Raw genomic sequence first — 12,260 nt, forward strand, 5'->3', positions numbered from 1 at the left:
GCAGCCTTTCTACGTTCTCCATGCTGGTACTAGGGAAACAGACCTACCGGCCAGTGGTATTCTTCGGTTATAAATTAGAGTGCAATGTGCCCGGGTAAACCCACAAATGTTGATGTCTCCTTGCTTTTGTTTGTTTTTAAAGTTAATTTATATTTATTATTAGAGTAATATTCCATTGTGTACGTGGACCACTTCTTCTTGGTGCATTCCTCGGTTGATGGACATTTTCATTGCTTCCCAGTGCTGGCTATGGTAAATATTGCTGGCGTACAGGTTTGCCCGCCTGTCACTTTTTCATTCTCATTTTCTCAGGTGATAGGCCAAGCAGTGGTTGTGATTGATTGACTGGTAGCTCAATATTTCCCTTTTCAAAGCACCTACATTGTGTTTTCATTAGTGGCTCTTTACATGCCCCCCCCTTACAACCGAGGGTACGCATTTCTCCACACTCCCTTCACCGTTTATTTTTGGCAGCATTTTTCCTAATGGCCATTCTGACTGCTGTGAGCTGATAGGTTTTTGTAATATGGGTATGCATGTCATTAAAATTTTTAAAATTCATCATATTCCTACGCCTTTTTCTTTTCTCTTAAAAGAAAAAACCGTGAGTACAATATAGCTCTTGAAACTGTCTTCTTCGAAGGTTGCCCTCTTTTGAATTTTTTGGTCGATTTTTGACCCCAGAAATTTTCTGGAGGGCAGGTGCCATTTACAGAACTGCAAGTTGGTGAAAATTTAGTGACCTTTTGCAGTGGGTTCAAAGCTGCTGTTGTGGGAAACGGCCACAAGGAGGTAGCATTTCTCCATTCCCCAAGCTGGGTCCTAGGGCAGCAGAGCCTTTCTGGAAGTCATTGTCCTAGGTTGTAAATTAGAATGCAATTTGCCAGGAGAAATCCCCTTAAGTTTATGTCTCATTACTTCTTCTTGGTTTTTAAATTTTTTTTTAATCTGGGTAAAGTTTAGAATATTGTTTGTCCTAGGTGTACACAATCTGGTTCATTTGTACATTATGTATGTCTATTAATGTACAGATCCTCTTCCCATGTAAAATATTACAGTGTTCCGTCGACCTCCCTTGCTATATGTTCGGTCTTTTTGATACATGTATATAATATGTATTTGTATATGTATAGTAACACTCATCTTCATTCTCAATTTCCCCCCTCCTTTCCTTTTAGATGAGCATAGTTTGTTTTCTAAGCCTGTGAGTGTCTTTCTCTTTGGAAATATGTTCATCTGTGTCAGTTATTAGGTAATGCCATACGTGATAATATAGGCTATAGGTCTTTTGCTTTCCGACCTACTTCATGTTTTGTGATTATCTCCAGGCTCATCTACGGTGCCCCAAAGAGTAGTGCTTCAAAGTTTTCCAAGGCTAATATTCCATTGTGTACATGGACCACTTCTTCTTGGTGCATTCCTCTGTTGATGGACATTTTCGTTGCTTCCAAGTGTTGCCTATGGTAAATATTGCTGGAGTGCAGGATTGCCAGCCTGTGATTTTTGATTTTCATTTTCTCAGGTGATAGACCCAGCAGTGGTTATGATTGATTGACTGGTATGGTAGCTCAACGTTTACCTTTTCAAGGCACCTCAATTGTGCTTTCATTTGTGGCTCTTACCACGTCCCCCTTAGAATCGAGGGTACGCATTGCTCCACAATCACGTCAGCATTTATTTTTTGCAGCATTTTTGTTGATGGCCATTCTGACTGGTGTGAGCTGATAGGTTTTTGTAATTTGGGTTTACATGTCTGTAAAAATTCCTACAATTCATCATTTTTCCACGCCTTTTTGTTTTCTGTTAAAAGAAAAAAGAAAAAAAAGTGTGAGTATAATATACCTCTTCAAATTTTCTTTTTGGAAGGTTGCACTCTAGAATTTTTTGGTTGATTTTCGACCTCAGTATTTTTTGGAGGGCAGGTGTCATTTACAGAACTGCAATTGGTGAATATTTAGTGACCTTTTGCAGTGGGTTTAAAACTGCTGTTGTGGGAAACGGCCACAAGGATGCAGCATTTCTCCATTCCCAAATCTGGGTACTAGGGCAGCACAGCCGTTCTGGAAGTCGTTTGCCTAGGTTGTAAATTTGAATGGAATGTGCCAGGAAAACCCCCCATAAGTTTATGTCTCATTACTCCTAGTTCGTTGTTTTAATTTTTTCAATTGGGGTAATGGTTAGAATGTTGCTTGTCCAAGGTGTACATCTACATATTCTATATACCTATTTATGTAGAGATCCTCTTCCCGTGTAAATTATTACAGAGTGTTCCCTAAACCTTCCTTGCTATATGGTCGGTCTTTTTGATATATGTATATAATATGTATTTGTATACATATGGTAACGCTAATCTTCATTTATCCATTCCCCCCACCTTTCCTTTTAGATAAGCATAGTTTTTTTTTTTAATAAGTCTGTGATTGACTTTCTCTGTGGAATTATGTTCATTTGTGTCAGTTATTAGATAACGCCTATAAGTGATATCATAGGATATAGGACTTTTGCTTTCCGACTTACCTCATGTTCTGTGATTATCTCCAAGATCATCTATGGTGCCTCAAAGAGCAGTGTTTCATTGTTTTCCATGGCTAGTATTCATTGTGTACATGGACCACTTCTTCTTTATCCTTTCATCTGTTGATGGACATTTTGGTTGCTTCACTGTCTTGTCTATTGTGAATAAGGCTGCAGTGCAACTTTTGCAGCCCGGGTCTTCATTCTGGTCTTCTCAGGTGAGAGGCCCATTGGTGCGCCTGCTGGATTGAATGGTACCTCAATTTTTCGTTTTCAACGCAGCTCCTTTCTGTTCTCATTATTAGCGTTTAACCCTTTTACATCTCACCAGCAGCTGGAGGGTACACAGTTCTCGAAAACCCCTTCAGCATTTATTGTTTGTAGACTTTTTGCCAATGGTCAGTCGACTGGTGTGAGCTGAAAACATTTTGTAGATTAGATTGCATGAGTCTAATACTTCCTGAGGTGGAGCGTTTATCCATTTTCCTTTCTTTAAAAAGAGAGTGAGTAAAACTTACCTCTTCATACTATCTTCTTGAAAATTTGGCCTGTTTTGAATTTTTTGTATCCATTCCCTACCTCAGCACAATTTTGAGGGCAGGTGTCTTTACAGCTCTGAGTCCTTGTGAATGGTAAGTGACCATTAGCAGTGGGTTAAAAGCTGCTCTTGTGGGAATCGGCCACAAGGCGGCAGCATTTCTCCTTTACCAAATCTGGTTACTAGGGCAACAGAGCCTTACTGGAAGTGGTGTTCTAGGTGGTAAATTAGAATGGAACGTGCGAGGAAAAAGCCCTTTAAGTTTATGTCTCATTACCTCTTGTTGGTATTTTGAACTTAATTTTTATTTTGTATCACAGCAAACTTGATTACAATGTTTTGTTTGTTCTAGTTGTGCAAGATGTGGTTCTTTCACACATATGCATATATCTATTCTTCTTCGGATCCTTTTCCCATGTAGGTTATGACACAATGTTGAGTAGTCTTCTCTTGGTATTGCGTAGGTCTTTGGTGATTATATATTTCACATGTGTTTGTATCTCTCTGTTAACCTCAATATGGTAATGTATCCAATCCTCACACCTTTCCATTTGGTGAACCATAAGTTTTTTTTAATGAATCTATGATAGTGTTTCTCTGTGGAAATATCTTTGTATCATTTTTTAGGTAACACCTATATGTGACATGATAGGATATGTGTCTTTCGCTTTCTCACTTACTCCAAGTTGACTGATTACTTCTCGACTCATCTATGGTGCTGCAAATGGCATTGTTTAATTTTTTCACTAGCTCCTATTCCATCTGTACAGGTAGCAGTTCTTCTTTGTCCACCCATCTGTCGGTGGACTTTTTGGTTACTTCCATATCTTGGCTATTGTAATACTATGCAATGTAGATTTGCGTGCCTGTGTCCTTTCAGTTCTGTCTTCTTAGTTTATAGGTCCAAGAATAGGTCTGCTGGATCATATGGTAGCTGAATGTTTACCTTTTATAGGCAGCTCTATTCTGTTCTCCTTAGTGGCTTTTTCCAGGTTACATCCCACTTAAAGTGGAGGGTATGTATTTCTTCCCAGCACCTTCAGCATTTATTCTTTGTAGTTTTTGCTGATGGTTATTCTGAGTGGTGTGAGCTGATACCTCTTTGTGGTTGAATTTGCATGTGTCTCATAATGCGTTGACATTGAGCGTTAAGACATGTCCATTTTATTTTTCGAGCTGTGATTAGAGCTTATTACTTCAAAGTGTTTTCTTAAAGTATGTGTCACCATTTGAAATATTTTGGCCATTATCTCCCTCAAGACATTTTGAGGGCAGGTTTCATTTACAGCCCTGCAGTACTTGTTCATATGAAGTGACCATTAGCTCAGGCTTTAAACCTGCTTTTGCAGGTAACGGCCAGAGAGCGGCAGCCTTTCTACGTTCTCCATGCTGGTACTAGGGAAACAGACCTACCGGCCAGTGGTATTCTTCGGTTATAAATTAGAGTGCAATGTGCCCGGGTAAACCCACAAATGTTGATGTCTCCTTGCTTTTGTTTGTTTTTAAATTTAATTTATATTTATTATTAGAGTAATATTCCATTGTGTACGTGGACCACTTCTTCTTGGTGCATTCCTCGGTTGATGGACATTTTCATTGCTTCCAAGTGCTGGCTATGGTAAATATTGCTGGCGTACAGGTTTGCCCGCCTGTCACTTTTTCATTCTCATTTTCTCAGGTGATAGGCCAAGCAGTGGTTGTGATTGATTGACTGGTAGCTCAATATATCCCTTTTCAAAGCACCTACATTGTGTTTTCATTAGTGGCTCTTTACATGCCCCCCCCTTACAACCGAGGGTACGCATTTCTCCACACTCCCTTCACCGTTTATTTTTGGCAGCATTTTTCCTAATGGCCATTCTGACTGCTGTGAGCTGATAGGTTTTTGTAATATGGGTATGCATGTCATTAAAATTTTTAAAATTCATCATATTCCTACGCCTTTTTCTTTTCTCTTAAAAGAAAAAACCGTGAGTACAATATAGCTCTTGAAACTGTCTTCTTCGAAGGTTGCCCTCTTTTGAATTTTTTGGTCGATTTTTGACCCCAGAAATTTTCTGGAGGGCAGGTGCCATTTACAGAACTGCAAGTTGGCGAAAATTTAGTGACCTTTTGCAGTGGGTTCAAAGCTGCTGTTGTGGGAAACGGCCACAAGGAGGTAGCATTTCTCCATTCCCCAAGCTGGGTCCTAGGGCAGCAGAGCCTTTCTGGAAGTCATTGTCCTAGGTTGTAAATTAGAATGCAATTTGCCAGGAGAAATCCCCTTAAGTTTATGTCTCATTACTTCTTCTTGGTTTTTAAAATTTTTTTTTAATCTGGGTAAAGTTTAGAATATTGTTTGTCCTAGGTGTACACAATCTGGTTCATTTGTACATTATGTATGTCTATTAATGTACAGATCCTCTTCCCATGTAAAATATTACAGTGTTCCGTCGACCTCCCTTGCTATATGTTCGGTCTTTTTGATACATGTATATAATATGTATTTGTATATGTATAGTAACACTCATCTTCATTCTCAATTTCCCCCCTCCTTTCCTTTTAGATGAGCATAGTTTGTTTTCTAAGCCTGTGAGTGTCTTTCTCTTTGGAAATATGTTCATCTGTGTCAGTTATTAGGTAATGCCATACGTGATAATATAGGCTATAGGTCTTTTGCTTTCCGACCTACTTCATGTTTTGTGATTATCTCCAGGCTCATCTACGGTGCCCCAAAGAGTAGTGCTTCAAAGTTTTCCAAGGCTAATATTCCATTGTGTACATGGACCACTTCTTCTTGGTGCATTCCTCTGTTGATGGACATTTTCGTTGCTTCCAAGTGTTGCCTATGGTAAATATTGCTGGAGTGCAGGATTGCCAGCCTGTGATTTTTGATTTTCATTTTCTCAGGTGATAGACCCAGCAGTGGTTATGATTGATTGACTGGTATGGTAGCTCAACGTTTACCTTTTCAAGGCACCTCAATTGTGCTTTCATTTGTGGCTCTTACCACGTCCCCCTTAGAATCGAGGGTACGCATTGCTCCACAATCACGTCAGCATTTATTTTTTGCAGCATTTTTGTTGATGGCCATTCTGACTGGTGTGAGCTGATAGGTTTTTGTAATTTGGGTTTACATGTCTGTAAAAATTCCTACAATTCATCATTTTTCCACGCCTTTTTGTTTTCTGTTAAAAGAAAAAAGAAAAAAAAAGTGTGAGTATAATATACCTCTTCAAATTTTCTTTTTGGAAGGTTGCACTCTAGAATTTTTTGGTTGATTTTCGACCTCAGTATTTTTTGGAGGGCAGGTGTCATTTACAGAACTGCAATTGGTGAATATTTAGTGACCTTTTGCAGTGGGTTTAAAACTGCTGTTGTGGGAAACGGCCACAAGGATGCAGCATTTCTCCATTCCCAAATCTGGGTACTAGGGCAGCACAGCCGTTCTGGAAGTCGTTTGCCTAGGTTGTAAATTTGAATGGAATGTGCCAGGAAAACCCCCCATAAGTTTATGTCTCATTACTCCTAGTTCGTTGTTTTAATTTTTTCAATTGGGGTAATGGTTAGAATGTTGCTTGTCCAAGGTGTACATCTACATATTCTATATACCTATTTATGTAGAGATCCTCTTCCCGTGTAAATTATTACAGAGTGTTCCCTAAACCTTCCTTGCTATATGGTCGGTCTTTTTGATATATGTATATAATATGTATTTGTATACATATGGTAACGCTAATCTTCATTTATCCATTCCCCCCACCTTTCCTTTTAGATAAGCATAGTTTTTTTTTTTTAATAAGTCTGTGATTGACTTTCTCTGTGGAATTATGTTCATTTGTGTCAGTTATTAGATAACGCCTATAAGTGATATCATAGGATATAGGACTTTTGCTTTCCGACTTACCTCATGTTCTGTGATTATCTCCAAGATCATCTATGGTGCCTCAAAGAGCAGTGTTTCATTGTTTTCCATGGCTAGTATTCATTGTGTACATGGACCACTTCTTCTTTATCCTTTCATCTGTTGATGGACATTTTGGTTGCTTCACTGTCTTGTCTATTGTGAATAAGGCTGCAGTGCAACTTTTGCAGCCCGGGTCTTCATTCTGGTCTTCTCAGGTGAGAGGCCCATTGGTGCGCCTGCTGGATTGAATGGTACCTCAATTTTTCGTTTTCAACGCAGCTCCTTTCTGTTCTCATTATTAGCGTTTAACCCTTTTACATCTCACCAGCAGCTGGAGGGTACACAGTTCTCTAAAACCCCTTCAGCATTTATTGTTTGTAGACTTTTTGCCAATGGTCAGTCGACTGGTGTGAGCTGAAAACATTTTGTAGATTAGATTGCATGAGTCTAATACTTCCTGAGGTGGAGCGTTTATCCATTTTCCTTTCTTTAAAAAGAGAGTGAGTAAAACTTACCTCTTCATACTATCTTCTTGAAAATTTGGCCTGTTTTGAATTTTTTGTATCCATTCCCTACCTCAGCACAATTTTGAGGGCAGGTGTCTTTACAGCTCTGAGTCCTTGTGAATGGTAAGTGACCATTAGCAGTGGGTTAAAAGCTGCTCTTGTGGGAATCGGCCACAAGGCGGCAGCATTTCTCCTTTACCAAATCTGGTTACTAGGGCAACAGAGCCTTACTGGAAGTGGTGTTCTAGGTGGTAAATTAGAATGGAACGTGCGAGGAAAAAGCCCTTTAAGTTTATGTCTCATTACCTCTTGTTGGTATTTTGAACTTAATTTTTATTTTGTATCACAGCAAACTTGATTACAATGTTTTGTTTGTTCTAGTTGTGCAAGATGCGGTTCTTTCACACATATGCATATATCTATTCTTCTTCGGATCCTTTTCCCATGTAGGTTATGACACAATGTTGAGTAGTCTTCTCTTGGTATTGCGTAGGTCTTTGGTGATTATATATTTCACATGTGTTTGTATCTCTCTGTTAACCTCAATATGGTAATGTATCCAATCCTCACACCTTTCCATTTGGTGAACCATAAGTTTTTTTTAATGAATCTATGATAGTGTTTCTCTGTGGAAATATCTTTGTATCATTTTTTAGGTAACACCTATATGTGACATGATAGGATATGTGTCTTTCGCTTTCTCACTTACTCCAAGTTGACTGATTACTTCTCGACTCATCTATGGTGCTGCAAATGGCATTGTTTAATTTTTTCACTAGCTCCTATTCCATCTGTACAGGTAGCAGTTCTTCTTTGTCCACCCATCTGTCGGTGGACTTTTTGGTTACTTCCATATCTTGGCTATTGTAATACTATGCAATGTAGATTTGCGTGCCTGTGTCCTTTCAGTTCTGTCTTCTTAGTTTATAGGTCCAAGAATAGGTCTGCTGGATCATATGGTAGCTGAATGTTTACCTTTTATAGGCAGCTCTATTCTGTTCTCCTTAGTGGCTTTTTCCAGGTTACATCCCACTTAAAGTGGAGGGTATGTATTTCTTCCCAGCACCTTCAGCATTTATTCTTTGTAGTTTTTGCTGATGGTTATTCTGAGTGGCGTGAGCTGATACCTCTTTGTGGTTGAATTTGCATGTGTCTCATAATGCGTTGAAATTGAGCGTTAAGACATGTCCATTTTATTTTTCGAGCTGTGATTAGAGCTTATTACTTCAAAGTGTTTTCTTAAAGTATGTGTCACCATTTGAAATATTTTGGCCATTATCTCCCTCAAGACATTTTGAGGGCAGGTTTCATTTACAGCCCTGCAGTACTTGTTCATATGAAGTGACCATTAGCTCAGGCTTTAAACCTGCTTTTGCAGGTAACGGCCAGAGAGCGGCAGCCTTTCTACGTTCTCCATGCTGGTACTAGGGAAACAGACCTACCGGCCAGTGGTATTCTTCGGTTATAAATTAGAGTGCAATGTGCCCGGGTAAACCCACAAATGTTGATGTCTCCTTGCTTTTGTTTGTTTTTAAAGTTAATTTATATTTATTATTAGAGTAATATTCCATTGTGTACGTGGACCACTTCTTCTTGGTGCATTCCTCGGTTGATGGACATTTTCATTGCTTCCCAGTGCTGGCTATGGTAAATATTGCTGGCGTACAGGTTTGCCCGCCTGTCACTTTTTCATTCTCATTTTCTCAGGTGATAGGCCAAGCAGTGGTTGTGATTGATTGACTGGTAGCTCAATATTTCCCTTTTCAAAGCACCTACATTGTGTTTTCATTAGTGGCTCTTTACATGCCCCCCCCTTACAACCGAGGGTACGCATTTCTCCACACTCCCTTCACCGTTTATTTTTGGCAGCATTTTTCCTAATGGCCATTCTGACTGCTGTGAGCTGATAGGTTTTTGTAATATGGGTATGCATGTCATTAAAATTTTTAAAATTCATCATATTCCTACGCCTTTTTCTTTTCTCTTAAAAGAAAAAACCGTGAGTACAATATAGCTCTTGAAACTGTCTTCTTCGAAGGTTGCCCTCTTTTGAATTTTTTGGTCGATTTTTGACCCCAGAAATTTTCTGGAGGGCAGGTGCCATTTACAGAACTGCAAGTTGGTGAAAATTTAGTGACCTTTTGCAGTGGGTTCAAAGCTGCTGTTGTGGGAAACGGCCACAAGGAGGTAGCATTTCTCCATTCCCCAAGCTGGGTCCTAGGGCAGCAGAGCCTTTCTGGAAGTCATTGTCCTAGGTTGTAAATTAGAATGCAATTTGCCAGGAGAAATCCCCTTAAGTTTATGTCTCATTACTTCTTCTTGGTTTTTAAAATTTTTTTTTAATCTGGGTAAAGTTTAGAATATTGTTTGTCCTAGGTGTACACAATCTGGTTCATTTGTACATTATGTATGTCTATTAATGTACAGATCCTCTTCCCATGTAAAATATTACAGTGTTCCGTCGACCTCCCTTGCTATATGTTCGGTCTTTTTGATACATGTATATAATATGTATTTGTATATGTATAGTAACACTCATCTTCATTCTCAATTTCCCCCCTCCTTTCCTTTTAGATGAGCATAGTTTGTTTTCTAAGCCTGTGAGTGTCTTTCTCTTTGGAAATATGTTCATCTGTGTCAGTTATTAGGTAATGCCATACGTGATAATATAGGCTATAGGTCTTTTGCTTTCCGACCTACTTCATGTTTTGTGATTATCTCCAGGCTCATCTACGGTGCCCCAAAGAGTAGTGCTTCAAAGTTTTCCAAGGCTAATATTCCATTGTGTACATGGACCACTTCTTCTTGGTGCATTCCTCTGTTGATGGACATTTTCGTTGCTTCCAAGTGTTGCCTATGGTAAATATTGCTGGAGTGCAGGATTGCCAGCCTGTGATTTTTGATTTTCATTTTCTCAGGTGATAGACCCAGCAGTGGTTATGATTGATTGACTGGTATGGTAGCTCAACGTTTACCTTTTCAAGGCACCTCAATTGTGCTTTCATTTGTGGCTCTTACCACGTCCCCCTTAGAATCGAGGGTACGCATTGCTCCACAATCACGTCAGCATTTATTTTTTGCAGCATTTTTGTTGATGGCCATTCTGACTGGTGTGAGCTGATAGGTTTTTGTAATTTGGGTTTACATGTCTGTAAAAATTCCTACAATTCATCATTTTTCCACGCCTTTTTGTTTTCTGTTAAAAGAAAAAAGAAAAAAAAAGTGTGAGTATAATATACCTCTTCAAATTTTCTTTTTGGAAGGTTGCACTCTAGAATTTTTTGGTTGATTTTCGACCTCAGTATTTTTTGGAGGGCAGGTGTCATTTACAGAACTGCAATTGGTGAATATTTAGTGACCTTTTGCAGTGGGTTTAAAACTGCTGTTGTGGGAAACGGCCACAAGGATGCAGCATTTCTCCATTCCCAAATCTGGGTACTAGGGCAGCACAGCCGTTCTGGAAGTCGTTTGCCTAGGTTGTAAATTTGAATGGAATGTGCCAGGAAAACCCCCCATAAGTTTATGTCTCATTACTCCTAGTTCGTTGTTTTAATTTTTTCAATTGGGGTAATGGTTAGAATGTTGCTTGTCCAAGGTGTACATCTACATATTCTATATACCTATTTATGTAGAGATCCTCTTCCCGTGTAAATTATTACAGAGTGTTCCCTAAACCTTCCTTGCTATATGGTCGGTCTTTTTGATATATGTATATAATATGTATTTGTATACATATGGTAACGCTAATCTTCATTTATCCATTCCCCCCACCTTTCCTTTTAGATAAGCATAGTTTTTTTTTTAAATAAGTCTGTGATTGACTTTCTCTGTGGAATTATGTTCATTTGTGTCAGTTATTAGATAACGCCTATAAGTGATATCATAGGATATAGGACTTTTGCTTTCCGACTTACCTCATGTTCTGTGATTATCTCCAAGATCATCTATGGTGCCTCAAAGAGCAGTGTTTCATTGTTTTCCATGGCTAGTATTCATTGTGTACATGGACCACTTCTTCTTTATCCTTTCATCTGTTGATGGACATTTTGGTTGCTTCACTGTCTTGTCTATTGTGAATAAGGCTGCAGTGCAACTTTTGCAGCCCGGGTCTTCATTCTGGTCTTCTCAGGTGAGAGGCCCATTGGTGCGCCTGCTGGATTGAATGGTACCTCAATTTTTCGTTTTCAACGCAGCTCCTTTCTGTTCTCATTATTAGCGTTTAACCCTTTTACATCTCACCAGCAGCTGGAGGGTACACAGTTCTCTAAAACCCCTTCAGCATTTATTGTTTGTAGACTTTTTGCCAATGGTCAGTCGACTGGTGTGAGCTGAAAACATTTTGTAGATTAGATTGCATGAGTCTAATACTTCCTGAGGTGGAGCGTTTATCCATTTTCCTTTCTTTAAAAAGAGAGTGAGTAAAACTTACCTCTTCATACTATCTTCTTGAAAATTTGGCCTGTTTTGAATTTTTTGTATCCATTCCCTACCTCAGCACAATTTTGAGGGCAGGTGTCTTTACAGCTCTGAGTCCTTGTGAATGGTAAGTGACCATTAGCAGTGGGTTAAAAGCTGCTCTTGTGGGAATCGGCCACAAGGCGGCAGCATTTCTCCTTTACCAAATCTGGTTACTAGGGCAACAGAGCCTTACTGGAAGTGGTGTTCTAGGTGGTAAATTAGAATGGAACGTGCGAGGAAAAAGCCCTTTAAGTTTATGTCTCATTACCTCTTGTTGGTATTTTGAACTTAATTTTTATTTTGTATCACAGCAAACTTGATTACAATGTTTTGTTTGTTCTAGTTGTGCAAGATGCGG

Source organism: Balaenoptera ricei, chromosome 12 (genome assembly GCF_028023285.1).
Source record: "Balaenoptera ricei isolate mBalRic1 chromosome 12, mBalRic1.hap2, whole genome shotgun sequence".
Taxonomy (NCBI): Eukaryota; Metazoa; Chordata; class Mammalia; order Artiodactyla; family Balaenopteridae; genus Balaenoptera; species Balaenoptera ricei.